Genomic DNA, 22,326 nt, shown 5'->3' with positions numbered 1-22,326 from the left:
GCAGTCCCAAGCCAGGAGCCAGGAGCCAGGAGCTACTTCTGGGTCTCTCACCTGGGTGCAAGGGCCCACACACTTGGACCATCTTCCACTGCCCTCCCAGGCCACAGCAGATAGCTGGATCAGAAGTGGAGCAGCTGGGACTCAAACCAGCGTCCATATGGGATGCTCCTGCCTCAGGTAGAAGCTTAGCCTACTATGCCACAGCGCTGGCCCCTAGAGTGTCTACTTTCAAGTTCCACTTCTTCTTCATCTTTTTTTTTTAAAGATTTTATTTATTTATTTGAGAGGTAGAGTTACAGACAGTGAGAGGAAGAGACAGAGAGAAAGGTTCCCAAAGCCAGGAGCCAGGAGCTGCTTTTTGGTCTCCCACGTGGGTGCAGGAGCCCAAGCACCTGGACCACCTTCCACTGGAAGAGGAGCAGCCAGGACTAGAACCAGCGCCCATATGGGACGCTGGCGCCACAGGCAGAGGATTAACCCACTGAGCCACAGCGCCAGCTTTCAAGTCCCATTTCTGTTTCCAGTGCAGTTTCCAGCACCTGCACACCATGAGATGGGGAAGGTGATGCAGCAGGTAACCTGGTTTTTGCCTCTCACCTGTGAGACCCATATTGAGTTCCTCACTCCTGACTTTTAGCCTGGTCTATCCCTATGTGTTACAGGCATTTGGGGCATAAACCAATGGCTGGAAAACCTCTCGTCTTTCTGTTGCTCTGCTTTTCAAATCAGGAAAAATGAGTAAATACACTTGGAAAAAAGCACACCTTTAAAATCACAGGGTTTTTAAAAATTTTATGTAGAAATAAAGGAAAATGTATTACAAGCCTATTTTTTTGAATAAATGCTACTTCACGGAATGTCAGGTTGAATCCAATTTCATTTTAGGGGCTGTAGTCAATGGTTAAGTAAAAGCTTAGTGGAATTTGAGGAATTTCATATTCACAGTTATAACACTTCCTTTAACAAAGTAAGAACCTTGATTAATCAAATTCACATTAAAGAATGAAACAAGATAGGCAAAAATTATGAATTATATTGGAGAGTATTCAAAACTATTTATTATATCCTCTTCAAGTTTTTGAGAATTTTAGAGCAGTAAAATATTCTATCAAATTTTCTGCTTCAAGAGAGTATACAGAGATAAGTTACTTATAACATATGTTTGTGTGTATACACATATACATGTATATAGATACATATATGTGTGCATATATACACACAGACAGATTTAAGTAGATTATTTTTAAACATGCTTGGTATGTCATTGCTTATTATTTCAGGACTCTAAAGTTAGGAATCAATAAATTACATCCTTTGAAGGAGAAAACAGAGATATAAGTTGAGTAGACTGCTTCTTATTCTTCTTCTTCTGATTCATAGGGGGTTTTGCAGTATATTTTTTCAAATTTGGAAGGAAGAAGGCATAACAAAGATATTGTTTTGGTAAAATAAAAGCATTAGTGGAATTCTGAAGCACAATCAATAACACAATTTTATACTGTTAAGATTATGAATTTAGGTCAGCACCGTGGCACAATAGGTTAAGCCTCCACCTGCAGTGCCGGCATCCCATATAGATGCTGGTTCAAGTCCTTGCTGCTCCACTTCCGATCCAGCTCCCTGCTAATGGCCTGGGAAGGTAGTGGAAGATGGCCCAAGTATATGGGCCACTGCACCCAAGTGGGAGACCCAGAAGAAGCTCCTGGCTCTTGGCTTCAGGCCAGCCCAGCTGCAACCATTTTGGTCATTTGGGGAGTGAAAGATGAAAGATGAAAGATCTCTCTCTCTCTCTCTCTCTCTCTCTCTCTCTCTCTCCGTCTCTCCTTCTCTTTCTGTGACTCTGTCTTTCAAATAAATAAATAAAAAATCTTTTTTAAAAAGGTTATTAATTTAAAATGTTTTGTACTGCTTATATATTTATTTATTTATTTCCATTGGTGTTACTGGTTTCATGTCAAGTTTCATGTCTGCATGTGCATAGCTTACACTGCCACTGAGTTTATACTCCTGTAACTAGATAATGGAGAAAATATTTGTCTTCTTGGTTTATTGCATCAGAGAGGGCAAATATTTTTCCAGAGTCTGGAAAGATTTTTAATGGTTTGGAATTTAGCTTCTAGCTAATTTAAACATCTAAAATAGATTATGTTACTCTGATACCAATGTCTCAGTTACTTTTTTTTATTTAGTAAATACAAATTTCTAAAGTATAGTTTATGGATTACAATGATTTCCCCCCCTCCCATAATTTCCCTCCCACTCACACCCCTCCCATCTCCCACTCCCTCTCCCATTCCATTCAAATCAAGATTCATTTTCAATATCTTTATATGCAGAAGATCTATTTAGTATATATTAAGTAAAGATTTCATCAGTTTGCACCCACACAGAAACACAAAGCATAAAATCATGTTTCAGTACTAGTTATAGCATTACTTCACATTGGACAACACACTAAGGACAGATCCCACATGAGAAGTAAGTACACAGTGACTCCTGTTGTTGACTTAACAATTTGACACTCCTGTTTATGGTGTCAGTAATCTCCCTAGGCTCTAGTCATGAGTTGCCAAGGCTATGGAAGCCTTTTGAGTTTGCCGACTTCAATCTTATTCCGACAGGGTCATAGTCAAAGTGGAAGTTCTCTCCTCCCTTCAGAGAAAGGTACCTCCTTCTTTGATGACCTGTTCTTTCCACTGGGATCTCACTCGCAGAGATCTTTCATTTAGGTCTTCTTTTTTTTTTTTTTCCGCAGAGTCTCTTGGCTTTCCATGCCTAAAATACTCTCATGGGCTTTTCAGCTGGATCCACATGCCTTAATGGCTGATTCTGAGGCCAGAGTGCTGTTTAGGACATCTGCCATTCTATGAGTCTGCTGTGTATCCTGCTTCCCATGATGGATCATTCCCTCCCTTTTTGATTCTGTCAGTTAGTATTTGCAGACACTATTCTTGTTTATGTGATCCCTTTGGCTTTTAGTCCTATCATTATGATCAATTGTGAACAGAAATTGGTCACTGGGACTAGTGAGATGGCATTGGTATATGCCACCTTGATGGGATTGTATTGGAATCCCCTCGCATGATTCTAACTCCATCATTTAGGGCAAGTCAGCTTGAGCGTGTCCCAAATTGTACATCTCCTCCCTCTCTTATTTCCACTCTTATATTTAACAGGGATCAATTTTCAGTTAAAATTTAAACACCTAAGAATAATTGTGTGTTAATTACAGAGTTAAACCTATAGTACTAGAATAAAAAAAAATACTAAAATGGATAAAGTATTACATTGTACATCAACAGTCAGGACAAGAGCTGATCAAGTCATTGTTTCTCATAGTGTCCATTTCACTTCAACAAGTTTCCCCTATGGTGCTCAGTTTAGTTGTTGCCAATCAGGGAGAACATATGATATTTGTCCCTTTGGGACTGGCTTAATTCACTCAGCATAATGTTTTCCAGATTCCTCCATCTTGTTGCAAATGACAAGATTTCATTGTTTTTTGTTTTGTTTTTTTTATTTTATTTTTTTGACAGGCAGAGTGGACAGTGAGAGAGGGAGACAGAGAGAAAGGACTTCCTTTGCAGTGGGTTCACCCTCCAATGGCCGCCAAGGCTGGCACGCTGCAGCTGGCTCACCACGCCGATCCGAAGGCAGGACCCAGGTGCTTCTCCTGGTCTCCCATGGGGTGCAGGGCCCAAGCACTTGGGCCATCCTCCACTGCCTTCCTGGGCCACAACAGAGAGCTGACCTGGAAGAGGGGCAACCCGGACAGAATCCGGCGCCCCGACCGGGACTAGAACCTGGTGTGCCGGCGCCGCTAGGTGGAGGATTAGCCTATTGAGCCGCGAGCCAGCCCCATAATTTCTTTATCCAGTCCACTGTTGATGGGAATTTGGGTTGGGTCCAGGTCTTAGCTATTGTGAATTGAGCTGCAATATACATTAATGTGCATACAGCTTTTTTGTTTGCCAATTTAATTTCCTTTGGGTAAATTCCAAAGAGTGGGATGGCTGGGTTGTATGGTAGGGCTATATTCAAGTTTCTGAGGAATCTCCAGACTGACTTCCATAGTGGCTTAACCAGTTTGCATTCCCACCAAAGTGGGTTAGTGTCCCTTTTTCCCCACATCCTCTCTAGCATCTGTTGTTGGTAGATTGCTGAATGTGAGCCATTCTAACTGGGGTGAGATGAAACCTCACTGTATTTTTGATTTGCATTTTCCTGATTGCTAGTGATCTTGAACATTTTTTCATGTGTCTATTGTCCATTTGGAGTTCCTCTTTTAAAAAATGTCTATTGAGGTCCTTGGCCCATCTCTTTTTTTTCTATTAATTCAGTTCATAATTTTATTGTTTAAAAAGATAAACAATATACACCTTAAAGTTTTAGACATTACCATTAGATAAGAAGAGGAAATCAAAGGGATACAAATTAAAAAGTGGGAATTCAGATTATTCCTATTTGAAAATGACATGGTTCTCAATATAGGGAAGCCAAAAGAGTCCACTAGTAGATTATTAGAATTCATAAAAAACTTTGTTAAAGTAGCAGAATATAATATTAACACACAAAAGTCAATAGCCTTTCTATACACAGACTGGCCCATCTCTTAAATGGGTTGTTTGTTTTGATGTTGTGGAGTTTCTTGATTTCTTTGTAGATTCTGGTTATCAACCCTTTATCTGTTGCATAGTTTGCAAATATTTTTTCCCATTCTGTTGGTTGCCTCTTCACTCTCCTGACTGTTTCTTTTGCAGTACAGAAACTTCTCAATTTGATGCAATCCCAAATGTTAATTTTGGCTTTGACTGCCTGCGCCTCCAAGGTCTTTTCTAGGAAGTCTTTGCCGGTACCTATATCACTGACTGATAGAATGATTTAATTGTGTAAATTTGAAACATGGCATGCCACGGTGTTTTTTTTTTTTTTTTAAGATTTATTTATTTATTTGAAAGGTAGAGTTACAGACAGACAGTGAGAGACAGAGAAAAAGGTCATGCATCTTCTGGTTCACTCCCCAGATAGCTGCGACAGAAGGAGTGAGGCTGATCAGAAGCCAAGATCATGAGCTTCTTCTGGGTCCCTCATGTGGGTGCAGGGTCCCAAGTACTTGGGACATCTTCCATTGCTTTCCCAGACCATTACCAGAAAGCTAGATCAGAAGAAGAGCAACCAGGACTGGAACCAGCATCCATATGTGATGCTGGCGCTCCAGGTGGAGGCTTAATCTACTATGCCACAGCACCAGCCCCCATGCCATAGTCTTTTATCAGTAGCATATCCTCTGGTTATGTGTTATTATATAAATACTAGTTTTATTCTAAATCTATTAGAAATAGTTTATTGACAGTAAATCTAAAGGACCCATTCTTATTCTGCTTTGATTTAGGCCACTTTGTCTCACAATCCAATGATTTAAGCCTATTTAGGGTACTGAGTACTGTTATGCTTATATAATAGATAACAATAATTGATGCATAGCTTAACTGCTATGCGCAAAATATCACCACTGGGTCTAGGATTCAAATATAAACTTTCTTATTCCAAATACTGTGGGTTTTTTTTTCATTATACTTTCATTTCTTATTTATTGGAAGATTCAAACTAGTATTTTTTGAGTGTCAACTATGTAACCAGTATTGCACTCTGTACTGAAAGTGCAGAGATGACCAAAGTGGACAAATATCTACAGTCATAGAACACGCATTCCTGGTCATGGTTACACCATTTGCCTGGGAGACAAAGCTGTTGTTTCAACCCACATATTCTGAAATTTTCAGGAAAAAAATAGATTTGGTAGAATCTTCAGTGCTTTGACTTAGCAGTTGGAAGAAGGGACCAGCGTGATATGGGTGTCCCATTCCAGGGTTTTTATCTTAAGAGTAGCCTAAAGTTGGCATCCGTTAAGGTGTCCAAAATTCCTGAAGGAATATCACAGTCTTTGCTGGAGGATGGCCCAGGTGCTTGGGCCCTGCACCCCATGGGAGACCAGGAAAAAGCACCTGGCTCCTGGCTCCTGCCATCGGATCAGCGTGGCGCTGCGGCCATTGGAGGGTGAACCAACGGCAAAGGAAGACCTTTCTCTCTGTCTCTCTCTCTCACTGTCCACTCTGCCTGTTAAAAAATAATAAAAAAAAGAATAAGTGGATAGTGTCTGGGGCACAAGAGGCCCTGTACAGTGGAGGCAGAATGCTGGAAAGGAGAGATTTCCTACATTCTTGTGCATAAACATTCCTAAGCCTCTGGCCGACTTCTGAAACACACATGCACTAATAAGATTGCAAGGAGTCTGGCCAAGCTTTGAACTGAAAAGGGACTGGAGCTGCCATCTGAGATACAGTTTGTAGGAGGAGTTCAACTAAATTAATTGTGTGCTGAAACAACAAGATTAACACTTTTCGGAGACTTTGATAAAACCCATGTATTCCATAAATATAACATTAATAATGTCTGGAATCAAGCCCACGATTGCTCAGCCTATGAAGAAGCAGGAACATATGATTCAGTCGTGAAAGAAAGAAGGCCAACGAGATTACTAAATGCAATATTAGAAGTTGAGGGTGCTGGGTGGATGTGCACCTCCTTTCACCTTCACTATGCTTTTACAAATTTTCAAGCAGAAGCATGACAAGAAGAGTCGGTGATGATTAGATCATCCCATACCTTCCTCCCCACTCTGTCCTCCCATTCTACTTCTCCACATGTCGAAGGTTCAGCTTCTTAACAGGTTCTATTTTCAATAACCTACTGAATGCTGCACTTTACAATCTTCAACACTTCAGATAGTGCTTAGCATACAGTAAGCACTCAGAAAACTGCTTTTTCTTTCTTAATTCATTTATATCCTGGCCAAAAGACATAGGCCTTTGCATCTTCCCATAGAATAGCAGAGTTATTTTCAATCAGCATCTTAACTGTGGTTCAGTGATTGTTTTGATTCTATTAGAGATATATAAACATGACTGAACACACCAAAAACCTTAATTTTGATCAAGTTCATTTGTAGATAGTCCATTCCTCTTTGGCTAAAACACTGAGCTAGTGGCCTTAAAAGCAAAATCCTAACTCATCCACTTAAATTGTTTTGCTCTCCTCACAGACTGCCATGCAGTTAAATGGGCAAATGTGCTATACATTTAATTTTATGGTATTAAATGTACCTTTTCTTAGAAACACAAGGTTGATCTTATGTCAAGCAAGGCACAATCTGAATTGAGAAGGTGCCACATCAAGTATTAAGTTTCATAAATTAGCTTACCTTACAAAATACTCAGCATAATATCACAAATGGTTATTCTCTTGTCCTGGAAGATATGCCATCAAGTGGTCACCAAAAAGGACCGGTGTTATGGTGCAGTGATCCAGCTCCCTGATAATGGCCTGGGAAGGTGGCAGAAGATGGCCCAAGTACTTGGGCTCCTGCCACCCATGTAGGAGACCTGGATGGAATTCTGGGCTCCTAGATGCAGCCTGGCCCACCCCTGGCCATTGTGGCTGTTTAATCTTTTTTTTTTTTTAATTTATTTGACAGGTAAAGTTTACAGACAGTGAAAAAGAGATACAGAGATAAAGGTCTTCTTCTATTGGTTCACTCTCCTAATGATTGCAATGGCAGGAACTGCGCTGATCCGAAGCCAGGAGCCAGGAGTTTCTTCCTGGTCTCCCATGCGGTGCAGAGGTCCAATCATTTGGGCCATCCTCCACTGCCCTCCTGGGCTACAGCAGAGAGCTACACTGGAAGAGGAGCAGCCAGGACTAGAACCCGGCGCCCATATGGGATGCCGGTGCTGCAGATGGAGGACTAACCTAGTGTGTCACAGAGCTGGCCCCATTGTGGCTGTTTAGAGAGTAAACCTCTGGATGGAAGATCTCTGTTTGTCATTCTTCCTCTTAAATAAACAAAATAAATATTTTAGAAAATCATAAAAAGAGGTCATGGAACTTAATTTTCTATTTTCAGCCCAATTTTCTTTGAGAAAGAGAAATGTAAATAAATTTTAGACCAATAGGGCATATTTTAGTTTGAAAGAGATATGGCAATATGCTAATACTTACAACCTTGTGAGTTGTATTTATCTTGAGAAAACATATAAGATGAAGATAAAACATGTGACCTAAGATAAAATATGTTATCTAAAATTCTTAGCTTTCACCTTATTATTAACTTATTGTCAATTTCTAAAAATCACAGTACGCAATTCCTAAAGTCATCTGAGCATTTTGAGGAACCATAATAGTCAACAAATTAAGCTGAATAGCATTTTTTCCGATAACTAAGTAATGCCTTATTTTCTTTACCTGCATGTGATTTGACCTAATCGTATATAAAAGATGAGAAAAGTGATAGCATTCAATAAAAGTAACACATTTTTCCAAAGATTCTGGAATCTTTACTAAAATAACGCTTCTATGAAAAAGGTCCAATTCACACTTAAGGTGAAAGAAAAAAGGTATTATAAGTTGCCTAATAGCTATTGTATCTTCCTGTCTATGAAGTAAGAAGTAGAAGGCTTTGTATTGAAGATTGCTAGAGAATTTTTTAAAAGTTTTATTTATTTATTTTCAAATAAATAACTTTCAAATAAATGACTTTACACAGAGAGAGGAGAAGCAGAGAGAGGGAGGTCTTTCATTCGATGGTTCACTTCCCAATTGGCCGCAATTGGTGGAACTGCGCCGATCTGAAGCCAGGAGCCAGGAACCTCTTTTGGGTCTCCCACATGGGTGCAGGGGCCCAAAGACTTAGGCCATCTTCGTACTGTTATCCCAGGCTATAGCAGAGAGCTGCATTGGAAGTGGAGCAGCCGGGTCTCGAACTGGCTCTCATGTGGGATGCCGAAACAATTTAGGCCAGGGCATTAACCCGCTGTGCCACAACGCCAGCCCCTGGTAGAGAAATTTTGATTCTAGAATTGAAGTAACATGTGAGTGCCTTTTCTTAGTTCCCATGAAACTGAGTTCCAATTTTTTATAAAAATTAATAAAATGAATTATTTATTGACTTTCAAATATGTGGGCAAAAAACCTACACACTATCTTTAATAATTCCAGCATTTATTATTTTATTTTTTAAAATATTTCTTATATACTATCTCAACTAATCCTCAAAAAATTCAAGTACATTGATAATACAGACATAATAATGAGGACACTGATCCTGGAGGAATAATAATGATAAGTGGCTTGCTATTGAACTTAGCCTAAGAATAAGAACCTATACATGGCTTATTGCTAAATTTGCTTTATAATTGCTTAAAATATTTTTGATGTAGGGAGAGATGATTCTAAAAAAAAACATTTAAGTATTTGCACACTGAGACTAATAATAAACACAAGACTGGTTTTGTAATGTTCTTAATCAATTAATTCAATTAATTCTACTCCCAATGAAATTATATAAGTGCAATCTTTGTCATCAGGTTTTCAAAAGAGCAAATTCATTAGCAATTAAACCCTGATATGAAGATAATTTTAAATACTCCATGTCCTGCCTAGATATGCCACTTCAGCAGAACTATTTAAATAATTTCACTTTGTCATGATTCCTTTTAGCAAGAGAAACCTTGACCTCTTATCCAATTTTGGAGTGGACACTTTACTTTGGTTACTAATTAGGAGACTGGTAAGCACATAATTTCTTTTTTTTTAAATTTTTGACAGGTAGAATTATAGACAATGAGAGAGAGACAGAGAGAAAGGTCTTCCTTCCGTTGGTTCACTCTCCTAATGGTCGCTACAGCTGGCACTGGGCCGATCCGAAGCCAGGAGCCACGTGCTTCCTCCTGGTCTCCCATGCCGGTGCAGGGACCCAAGCACTTGGGCCATCCTCCACTGCCCTCCCAGGCCACAGCAGAGAGCTGGACTGGAAGAGGAGCAACCGGGACCCCAAACACATAATTTCTTTATATAATATTTTTCTTTAAGTGATGCATGTATTATTGTGTTGGTCCAGCTTGTGAATTAGTCTTTGCAGTATCCATAAGCAGAACTCTTTAGAATCAATAGTCATCTCAGAGGATGTTCACAGGTCCTATTAAATATCATTTTAAGACTCAGTTTAGTATTCATATTACTCATTATTCTTCTGGAGCAAGGTAGAGTACATTATGATGTGAGAGTTCGTCCCATAAATTCCACCATTTCTGATCCAGCTCTCTGCTAAGGCCTGGGAAAGCAGTAGAGGATGGACCAAGTCCTCAGGCCCCTGCACCCACGTGAGAGACCAGGAAGAAGCTCCCAGCTCCTGGCTTCGGATCGGCACAGCTCCGGCTGTTGCGGCCAACTGCGAAGTGATTCAGTGGATGGAAGGCTCTCTCTTTCTCTCTCTTGCTCTCTCTCTCTCTGTCTCTCCTTCTCTCTCTGTGTAACTCTGACTTTCAAATAAATAAATAGATAAATAAATAAAGAAGTGGAACATCAGGATAAACAATTAAAAAAAAAAACCTCCACCATAAACACTCTGCTGAAGACCTTCAGCAAATCACTTTATCTCTCTGCCTCTATCTTGCTGTACGAAACATGACAGTGATTACCTCATCGGACTGCTGAAGATTCCGTAGATGATGTGAAGCCATTAGATTGAAACTTGGTAACAACAAGTGTTATATGCGTGTTAGTTTATGATGTTGTTGATAGTCCTATAGGCTGACAGTTTCTTGGCCTCCTCTGAGACTCCCTCCCACACCCACATCTTCGTTCTGTCTTGAAGTGGCGGTGAAGGAGCTCATTAGTGAGGGAAAACTTTCAGTAAAAATGCATAAAGTTCAATTTTTCAGTAGAATGTTGGGTTTTCCACATTATTTATACAATTAGAAATAACAAAAGGTATTCAGAAAATAGAAGTATTTTTCTCAAGTCTTCGCATTATAAACAGAAAAACCTTAAAAGATTTATTTGTTTTGAAAGATGGAGTGACAGAGAAAGAGAAAGAGAATTTTTATCTGCTGGCTCACTTCGCAAATGGTCAAAATAGCCAGGTCTTGGCCAAGCTGAAGCCAGGATCCAGGAAATCCATCCTGGCCTAAACTTGAGTAGCAGAGGCACAAGTACTTGGGCCATGTTCTGCTGCCTTCCTAGGTGCATTCGCAGGAAGCTGGATGGGAAGTAGAGCATCTGAGACTTGAACTGATAGTAATGATATAGGATGTCAACATTGTAAGTGGTAGCTAAATCCACTATGCAATACTGCCTTTCCAACAAACTTTTTGAAATGTATGCATGGTTTTTCCAACAATATACATTTCCCACTTATTATGCAAAAATTGTACTAAAATAAACTCATGCTTTTCATTCCATTTTTTCCACAAAGTTTTTGAAATACTTTGTACTTTGATTAACTATGTTAAATGCTAGAGATCTCTGGAAAGCAGTGGGAAACTCTGAAGTATGTAAATGACTAGTTTTGCGGAGAAATTTCTAAAAATGTAAATACAAGTCTCTTTCTGTATCTCCTCATCAGTGGAATAAAACTAGCTGGAGGCGCTGTGTTGTCCTACTTAGATCAAATCTATAATTTCTATACAGATTGAAACGTAGAGTGCCAAGTTTTCAGAAATGAAAAACAGCAGTTAGAAGATCTGTGATTTCAACAGTTAGCAGTTGGACTATATTAGTTTTACCCTCTGTATTGATGACATTATGTTCATTGTTGTAGGAGTTCTAGTAGAGAAGAGGGCCAGTTAATGTAAGCTGTATCTTCTTTCCTCCTGATTTTCCACACTGTCATTCTAAGAGGCAGTTTTTTTTTTTTTTTTTGACAAATAGGCTGCTGATATAATTACAGGTTGGCATATGTTCCTGTCTAATTTAGGCAACTTTCTATTTTTCTGTAAATCTCTCATTATTTTTAAGATTCAGTGTCTTCTTTGGAAAAAAGGAAATTATTGTATGTGATTCCTCATTCTCAGGATTATTGTAATAATGAAATTATAGGACATGTTTGACTGCTCTTGGTAAGCAGTATGGTTATTTAAAATATCTTGACAATGAAAGAATCTTCAAAATGAAGAACGTGACGAATTTATAGAGTATTTTTCCATAATTGTGTACCCTGCCACTGCCCTAAAGTTGAAATAATACAATTATTTCTAGAGAAACAAGATGTGGTAGTTAAGTAATGGTAAACATATAAGATGTAAACATATAAACAGGGTGACAAAATGAATGTGAGTTCAGATTGTCCTCATTTCCAGGTAATGCTCCTAGAGGGAGTCAAAGTGATCCAAGGAGCAATTGTGCTGTCCTGGCCGCAGGTTCCATCTCCTGCAGTTCTCTCACAAGTGCTTCGGGTTGTTGTCATTCTCAAATGAGCTCTCCCCTTTGTACTAGACACATATTATATACTCTGCCTAAAAGATTTGTTTTTTTCTTTTAGGCACCTAGTTTTATCCTACTCATCCTTTAAAACTCAGTTTACATTACTTTATTCATCAAGTCGTCCTTGACTTTCCCTTCTGTGTGTCTCATCATAGGTGGTACTTGCCAGTACCTGTAGCTGAGATTATAGCTTAGTGGTTCAGTCTTTAATATTTGATTGTGATGTGTCAGAGTCAACACAGAAGTTGAGAGCACAGATGCTGACTTAATAGTGCTTAGGTTAACATCCTAGCTCTACCACTTATTAGCCGTATGAACAAGGGCAGGTAAAGAAGCAACTTACCTGTAAACCGGAGTTGACAAGAGGATGTATTTAGGACGTGGGTTATTTATGGATTAAATAAGTAAAACCTTTAGAAAAATGGTACATATTATGGACTCAGTGTTAAATACTGAAATTATTCATCTTTTTGTATCCAGACCTTGTGTCTGAAACACAGTAGGTTTCTAAGGTTAAGACTCACACCAAAATCATGAAAAATAAATGAACAAAACCAATTGAGTTACGTGTTGCACGTCATTAAAGCCAGCATTTGGTCATGAAATCAAATAGCTAAAATTAATTTAGAAACTTAATGCAATTTCTGCAAAACCCCTGAGGGTTTTTCCAACATTTTCCAAACAATTTATACAGTTTTTGTGGAAAAATAAATAGATGAATTTTAGGCAAAATGTGTTGAAAACAGATGAATGGGTGACTTGCTTTGTTTTATTTTACCACATTGCTAAATAGTGAACCAAAGCAGAAAAAAAAATCACTGTCAGATAAGTGATCCTAAATTAGCTGGTTAACAACATAGTTATAAAAACAATGAAGACTCATAGCATACCCTAAAATAATCTGCAGGAATATAAAGAACTAAAATATAAAGGAAGTAGAAGAAAAATGGAAGTGACTTTGTGTCTGATCATAGGTAGGCAGACACTTTCTAGGCATAAAGTGAAAAGAAAAAAAAAATTAATCCAGGGGCTGGCGCTGTGACGTAGCAGGTAGGGCTGCTGCTTGCAGTGCCAGCATCCCATATGGCCACCGGTTTGAATTCCAGCTCCTCCACTTCAATCTGGCTCTCTGCTGTGGCCTGGGAAAGCAGTAGAAGATGGCCCAACTCCTTGGGCCTCTGTACCCTGGTGGGGGACCCAGAGGAAGCTCTGGCTCCTGCCTTCAGATCAACGCAGCTCTGGCTGTTGTGGCCAACTGGGGAGTGAACCAGCAGATGAAGACCTCCCTCTGCCTCTGCTTCTATCTCTGTGTAACTCTGACTTTCAAATAAATAAATAAATCTTTAAAAAAAAAAAGAATGATTATCGGTTGTTGTATTTTCCATATTGTCTACAATAAATGAAGTGCTTTTATATTTAGAAAATAAAAATGGGAATTATTCTATTAATTTAATTTAGAGAACATGGAATGTTTTTCTTGAATTTGTTGCAAAGTTTTTCAGTTTTGTGGGCTTTACTCTCTAAATGAAAGAGTTTGATCCCCTGGCTGCTCCCCATCCCACCCCCCCCCCCGGGGGAAATAAAGAGTCATTCATAGTATTACTAAAGATTCTAAGGATGTTCTTATATGTCCTGAGTTTTACTTACTCCCTTTGGTCCTGGAACCCTGGCTTTCTTGCACTTTCTTTCACTACCTTGTCACTGCCAGTGCTTGAGCCACTTTAGTCAGTTCCAAAAAGACTGAAATAGTTAGTTGCCTAGTTTTTGACAAAGTTATCAGTATGCCATTCTCATTAGAGCATAAAAAAAAAGACTCCTACACGAAATAGACATTATACACCAGTCAACAAATTTCATGTCTTGGAATGTTCTGTAGTGAGGGCTTTGTCATCAAACGTAGTTTTCCAATATGAGTTGTAGGCAGGTTTTATAGGCATATTTTAAAAGAAACATGATGAGATTAGTCTACAATAGTCTAGACTGCTATTTCAAATAGGCTATCCCTTATTCATATGTGTTCTGCCTATGACCTTCAACTGGGAGACATATATAAAGACTGCACGCTAATGTTTCAACTGATCCCTTTCATTGTTATTGGTAAGTTTTATACATAAGGTTCTTATTGTCTCTGTAGAAGGGAGGGGTAAAATCAATTTCCTCTTTAACATATTGATAAACAACTCCAGATATAAGAGGTGGGGAGGAGAAACTAGATTTACCTTTCCGTGACCTACATAGGAATGCTGGAAAAAATTAATTCCAGAATATTATGTCAACATTCCTTGAAGTTGTGGATATGATTTACATAGTAGGTCTTCTCCATCCACCCCAGTACTTTCATCTTGATACTGTAAATTGCTTTCATTTTTCCCCCTCCGATCTGTGAGCTTGAGGTATTGTTGTGATAAATTATGGAGGTACAGAACTGAAAATGGTGTGTAGATTGTCTAAGAAATTGAGTGCAGTCAGCCTTAAAAGTGGTGGATGATGTGCGAAAGCAGCTACCTCACCCTGGCCATGTCCCATATGTCGTCAATGAGCAGCTGCTTTTAACTTTGCCTTTTGCCCAGAGCACGAGAGCTGCTGGATTTATTGAATTAATAACCACTCCATTATGTGTGTTTTGTTTTCCTGTGACCGTGAAATCTGGCTATAATGTTAGGAAAGTGTAAGACAGGTCTCCTTAACAAACAAGGCGGTATCTATTTTGGGGGTCATTATTTAATACTTAATCTTTTGGGCTGAAAATAATAGGGAAATCCTTTCAAATCTGGAGTAGAATGTGTCTAACCATATTGGGTTAAAAAGGCATTTTATGGGTTACATAGATAGATAGAGCAGGCTTTCACTTTGATTTGTACTCTGAGGCACAGCTACTGACTGCGATGTGTTTGTGATTGAGTAGGCTTTTTAAAAACATATATATTTTTGAAAGGCAAATGTCATATTTACATGCGTGTGTGTGTGTGTGTGTGTGTGTATCTTCCCAGACAACCGAATATTTTCTGCAGGAAAAAAGGACATAACAGAAGATTATCTTCCTTTTACACCTCCGGTCATCTGAAGAGTTTTGGATTCAACACGAAAAGCAGGATTTTCGCCGAGGCGGAACGCAGCACATGTGGAAAAGGTTGTCCCAACGACCTTTAATTCTTTTGACCAAGAAGGTGCGAGATAAGTCTTCTATCAAGAAGTTTCAGTCAGGGCCATTTTGATTAATGGTGGGTTTCTTTTTTTCTTTCTTTCTTTAAAATCAGGCCAACTTGCTATTGTGCATGTTCTTTCTCTAATTTCCATCCCTTCCACCACGCTTTTACAGACGAATACAGAAGGTAAATCCATACTCGTTTATGAACTGTGTTTCAGCGCCAAGTTGTTTCCCAGTTGATACAAACAAATGGCAGAAACAGTTTTTGTATATTTATAAAATCAGTAATTTTGAAATTTTATCAGATTCTATGTCTTAAAAATGAAAGTAATAAGTATAATCAAGTGTATTGATAAAAGAGGCCCCAAAGATTACATAATTCAAATCTTCATTTTATACATGAGGTAACTTTAAAATTCAGAAGAGATTTTTAATTTCCCTAAGATTATAAAAAATCATTGCAACAAATTTGTACAGTTTCTCAATTCATAATTTAATTTAGCACAAGACTAAGGAGAAAGGCATTTTTTAAATAAGACATGTATTTGTAAAGAAAATCTTTTTGCTTACTATTTATTCATAAATTATATAAATTGCCTCAAACTACTAAAGAATAAAATATTATCTATTATTTTCTTCTAGCATTATATTTTTAAGATGAGACTTAAAATACAATGCATTAAAAGTATTCAAACCATTCCTTTTCAAAATATTGCAAGACCTGAAATGTCTTTTGAATCAGTCAAGCCCAGCTAATTTTGTTTAGCATAGTATATTTTATTTTATGATTGTTCTAAAACTGGATAATTTAGCATAATTACTTAATGAGTGCCTAGGATGAGGCAGGCAGTGTGTGAAGTGTCACCAATCTTCAAAACGGTCTTCTATAATAGGCGGTATAGTCCTCATTTTACAAACCAGAAAATGAGAATTAAAGTTTAAGTAGTTTTCTCAGAGTCGTAAAAAGAAGAGGTTGTGCTGAGATTTAACTTGACATTTCAGTTCTAGTTCAAGCTTCTGTTATAGCAGGTTACTTAAAAGAAGAGGGTACTTTAAAAAGTTTGTGGAAAAATGGAATTAAAAGATAGATGTATTTTGGTGCACGAAAGTTTTGCAATCTGTTGACAGTTTTTTTCGTAATACATTTAGTTCATGAAGTTTTTGAAGATCTCTAATATGCATAGATTTCAAAAATTTTGCACCAAAATAAACTCATCTTTTAAATTTTTGTTTATTTATCTTCATTTATTTGAAATAAAGAGAAAGAAATGGAGAGAGACAACTTCTATCCATTGGTTCACCCTCTAAATGCCAGAACTGCTGGGCACAGACCTAACCGAAGCCAGGAGTCTGGAACTTAATTCAGGTCTCCCATGATGGTGGCAGGGATCCAGCTATTGAACCATCACCTGCTGTCACCTAGCGTGCAATTAGAAAAAAGCTGGAGTCTTTAGTGGTGCCAGGAGTGAAAACCAAGCACTCTGATGTGGGATGCAGGTGTCCCAAGGGTCATTTTAACCAATGCACCTAATGCTCATCCCTAAATTTATCTTTCAATTCCACCTCCCATGAATTTTTGAAGTACCCTCCTGTCTAAAAAATGTAACATATAAGTTAGAGCAAACATCCCAAATAAACAATAGATAAGAGAACTGACCACATTTGCTTTGAACGAAAAATTGGGTGAATAGTCTTTCTCTCATACTGCCACCCATCAACAAATGCGGACACTTGCTTGTGCACTGTCACTCAAGTTAGTGAAACATGTGTTGAATGACTGAAAGTTTTCTTTATTATGGATAATATTCAAGAATGTGTATTGCTCTTACTTCATAACCATTTTTGGAATTCCCAGGGCTATGTAGGCCAATGAAAAATATTTTACATGTAAGTATGTTTTATAGATTATAAAATTAGATTCCATTTAACAAATAGCTACTAACTTCTAGAATCAAAATATTTATTAGTGATGACATGGAAAATATGAGACACATAGATTTGAGAATTTCTTTTGTTAATAAGAAGATAGCGAGTTGGATTAAAATGGCATGTTAGGTCATCATTTCTATTGTGAAGGCTAACATGAAAATGAAATGGATTATAATCTGTGGAAAAGGGATCTATTTAAAGGACTCTGAAGGTGATTTGTTATTTGTGCATAGACTGATTATATGAGGGTACTTCAAAGAATTTGTGGGAAATGCATATTATTAAAAAACTGTGCATACACAGCACATTCTTTGACAGCAAAATAAACTTAATTCTGTTAATTCTGTTTTTCCTTGAACTTTTTGAAGCACCCTCCTATGTTTTCCTGTGTTAGGACGGTTTTAACTGGTTCAAGAACTCACTGATTCCTACTCATTCCCCAAAGGTTCTGGTTTGTGTGATATTATGTGGCCACCCGATGGCGAGAGCATCACAGCATTGCACAACTCAAAGGAATATTAACTGATTATGTTACATGATGTTGCCACATCTCTACATGGCAACAAAAAGGTGTACTTTGTTTTCTGCATCAATATTTCCATATATTAATAATTTTGAAGTCCCTTATATAATTACTTTCATGAATTCCAAAATAGTATTGTGGACTGTTTTTTAAAAGTTTTTATTTTTTTAATCTTATTTGAAAGGCAGGTGAGGGGAGAGAGACAGCGAGATGGAAAAAAATCTTTCATCCACTGGTAAATTCCCCAAATGCCTGCAACATCCAGGGCTGTGCAGACCAACGCCAGGACCCTGGACCTCAATCCAGATCTCCCAGTGGGTGGCAGGATCCAGTTACAGGAGCCATCATCTGTTGCCTCTCAAGGACTGCATCAGTAAGAAGCTAAATTGGAAGTGAAGTAGCTGGGATGGGCATCAGGATGGGATGTGAGCATCAAAAGAGGCAGTTTAGCTGTTGTGCCAAAAGCCCAGCCCAACCGACTATTTGAACAATTTTACTCTAGTCATGGAGAGCTACCTGGTGAAAATAGAGCAATAACGAGACAGTGTCATCAGTGGAAGCACAGTATATTATCTTGTCTTCAACTGTTTATCCAAGAGAAAAGAAATGCTTTACTCAATGGTCCATGAGTCAGAGACTTATTTTCTCACTTGTCTCTTACTTAACCTCAGACAAATCCCTCTCCCAGTACTGCACAGAAAATTCTTAACACCCTCAAAACACAACTTCCGACTCTAAAACATTTGGCATACTGTATGTTAGAAGTATCTTAGACAGGAAGGGTGTTTGTTCCAGTGTCTGGGATGTCTGCATGCCACATCGCAGTGCCAGGGTTCAAGTTCCAGCTGCACTTATAGCTCTAGCTTCTGGCTAATGTGCATCCTTGGAGGCAGCAGTAGTTGCTGTTATGTCACTGCCACTCATGTGGGAGATTTAGACTGAGTTTTGCCCTGAGCCTGGCTGCTGAGGGCATTTGGGAAAAATACGTGGATGGGAAATGCTATCTGTCTGTGTCTCTCTCAATCTCTCACATAAAAAGAAACATTTTTTGAAAAAAGTATCTCAGATCATCATACTGCATGTTTATAATAAAGCTGATTCACTTTAGTAAAAGGAAGGATATATTTGTCTACCATGTGAATAAAATAAGGTGAAGCCTCAACTTGTATATTCATGTTTTATCTAGGTCTGTCTTTATCTAGATGAGAAATGCTGACATGTGTTGCCTTGTTGTCAGCGCTGGTACTATAGTTGCACATGCATATTGAAAGCTGACATATAAGGACAGATAGCAAGGGTGCATCCCTTATAGACACAGCACTGGGATCTTTAGTAAACATGTAGCTGCAGTAAGACCATCTTGGATTGATAAAATAACAAATTAAAAGGGACAAACTCCTTGTTTTGTCATCCAGAGTCAAGTTTCTGATGATTCCCTTACAGAGGAAGCTATATGTTAGAGAGAAGAACCAAAACTTGTAGACCATCTATTTACTAAAGGAATTTATGTAAATGTTTTCTTTCTATTCAAACCCTCTGACCTTTGACCTTAGCTAGAGTACACATTAAACAGCCACATGGTGTCAGAAACCCTATCATAAGTCTTCATAAGCTTTAAAAACTCTATTTACTTGTATCTATAAAAGTCGGTGTGTCAATTTAGACAATTATGGTTATGCTTAACTGGGAGGATTTTATTTTATTTGGGCATTGCCTTACATTAAATGAGATCCTTGTCAAAGCTCTGGAGTTGCATATATAGATGTACACAAAGTGAGCCAAGCTCTGCTTTATAAGCAACATATTGGCCTCAGAGGGGAAGATGTGAAAACTGTTCCTCCCAAGGGGCTACCTTCCAGAGAAGCAAAATATTTAATTTTTGCATTTCAACTTTTTAATTGTGGTCCGAATAAATGCTTGCTGTAATAGTGTAGATGCCATTGCAATGTTCTCCACGCTTAAGTCAACAGGCTGTGGCTGGCTGTATGGCGCTGAGTTTCCTGGGTGGTCTGTGGAATTGCCCCAGGAGGCAGGTACTGTCACAGTCTAATCCTGATGTTACAGAGGTATGCAAAGTGGCATGTCTTGCAAGGTTAGTTTATGTGTTGTCTGGTTCTTCAGGTGGAAATAGACATCCTTTAAAGCTGCTTGGAACTTTTTGTAGACTTAATGGTCTTGGAAAGCTACTGATGTTGACTTTCTTAATAAAAGTGTTGAAATGAGACCCAGAGTTCACGTTGGAATATGAAAATATGTACAAGGAAATTAAGAAGCTTAGAATTAAGGTTAAAGAAATGCATATTTTGAATCTGCATGTGGCTTTTATTCTACTGTCATTTTTATTGTTTCTTCATCACACAATAATGTTGGACACAATTTTTTCACTTTTATAATGTGGGAGAGAGACTATGAAAAAGCATTTGGGGCCCATTATGGTATCAGCAACCATCTTGTGCTAACAACTCAGTGATATATGAAATCGCAAGATAATAGAAGTCTTTAAAGGGAGCTGGGGAAAAATTATACTAGGAGACACTTCTAACACCAGGAACTGTGGGGCCAGGGCAGACCCCCTCCCACTGGAACTCCCAGGAAGACTGACTGGCTAGAAACACAGACACTGACATGACAATCCAGCACCTGCCCTGCCAACAGCCCAGAGGAGCCGGTTTCAGTTAGTCCAGTAAATCAAAGTGGCATCTCCTTGAAGAGGTACCTGAAAGGGAAGCAGTCCTAACCATACATTCCAATCCGTACTGGGCCACCTGGAATTCAGAGCTAAAGCACTGGCTTTTACTTAAAATGCATACAGAGCCTACCTCCTCAGCGTGACCTTTCACTCATTTTAGAGAATTAAATAGAGCTTAGCAAAGGGGAACCTTCTCTCTTTTTCATGCACCTGCACACATCCCAAATCAAGAGTGCTGAAACTAAATGATCCTTGAAAGCAGGCAGTCTGCACTGACCTTTTGTGAATTAAGTCTTCCTGGAAAACATATGGGAAGAAAGACCTTGATGATATTAGAATCAATGGCAAAAGAATTGATAATTCGAAAAAACATTTCAAGATTCAGAGTTTATTTCCAGTAGAGTCCCAAACTCCCAGGAAAGGAAGAACTTGTCAAAATTAAATGAGAAATGAATTGTAGCTTTGACTTGGTCTATATGGATTGATTGAGAAACCTATGCAAAGTAAAGTAATTATTAGGGTTACCAGGATGAATATTTCAATAATTTTATTATAACTGGTTATCTTCAGTGAGAAATCCTGAGAAAACTCTGTAGAATTATTCAAGTAAGAAATCCAATGTAAATGGTTTTAATCCTTTTTAGTCAAATTAATATGATGTGAATGTCATGCGGATACAGACTCAGGTATCTTTCTTGTTGACACATACAAGAAAATTCTGGCTGGGCACACTTGATTTATTCTTTATATGTGGAGCCGTGCTATAATCATTCACCCCTTTGCAAGTCTAGTTTGGCAACTTTATCTCGCTTGCAGTTTGCATTTTTTGAAAGTGAAAATATATTCTGCAGCTTTTGATGTGTTGATTGGTAGGAAGGTAAAGACAGCTGCACACAGTCCCTGGAGACAGGCTCAGTGGCTAAATGAAGACCTCTTGTGCTTTCTTGTTAGCCAAGATAGATCTACATCCCGATGAACCACATCTAGTCAATAGCAGGGGCTCTCAGCGCATGCGATCAGAAGCCACAAATCAGTTTTCCCTGGGACTTAGTTATCGGCATATTGTGCCGTAGGCCATGCCCTGCTGCTGCTTGCCCGACTGTAATTTTTCCCCCAGTGAAGTTTTTAAAGTCGCAGGCTGAGACTGTAACCAGGCTCTCTTGGCAACAAGGCTGTCACTCCCCTGCCAGATATCAATTGCTCATCAAATAAATTGCTATTTGACCATACTCAACATCTCACTATTAAGGAGGTCCAGTTGCTAGCAAGATTTCCCATTGTGATATTTTCTTCTCCAAAATTTATTTCTGAATGTCGTCCTGCTCAGGGCCAACACATTAATATAATACTGATGTATGTGCATGCACTGACCCGATGCATTTTTAAGCCCACATCACTTTTGTATGAAGTATTGCAATAGCCCCCTTACAGGTCTCTGTAACATAACTAGCTTCTCACTACCTAATCCAACCAATACGTTTCTTCCAAAAGAGCCTTTCTAAAATGCAGTTCTACTCCTATTATTTCTCTTTTTGTAATTTCCTATTGTCCCTCCAAGTCCATGAGGCCCCTTGAAAATCCCCTTATGTGAGATGCTGGGAGAGCCTAAGTAGATATCTATTTATTGGAGAGCATTGCTTCTTCTGGTCATTAGATAGGACCCTAGAAGTAGTCAACTGCCTCTGGTTTATAAACTTATGGAAGCGGTTTCGGCAGCAA

This window comes from Oryctolagus cuniculus, chromosome 8 (genome assembly GCF_964237555.1).
Source record: "Oryctolagus cuniculus chromosome 8, mOryCun1.1, whole genome shotgun sequence".
Taxonomy (NCBI): domain Eukaryota; kingdom Metazoa; phylum Chordata; class Mammalia; order Lagomorpha; family Leporidae; genus Oryctolagus; species Oryctolagus cuniculus.
Note: the sequence above shows the minus strand (reverse complement) of the source record.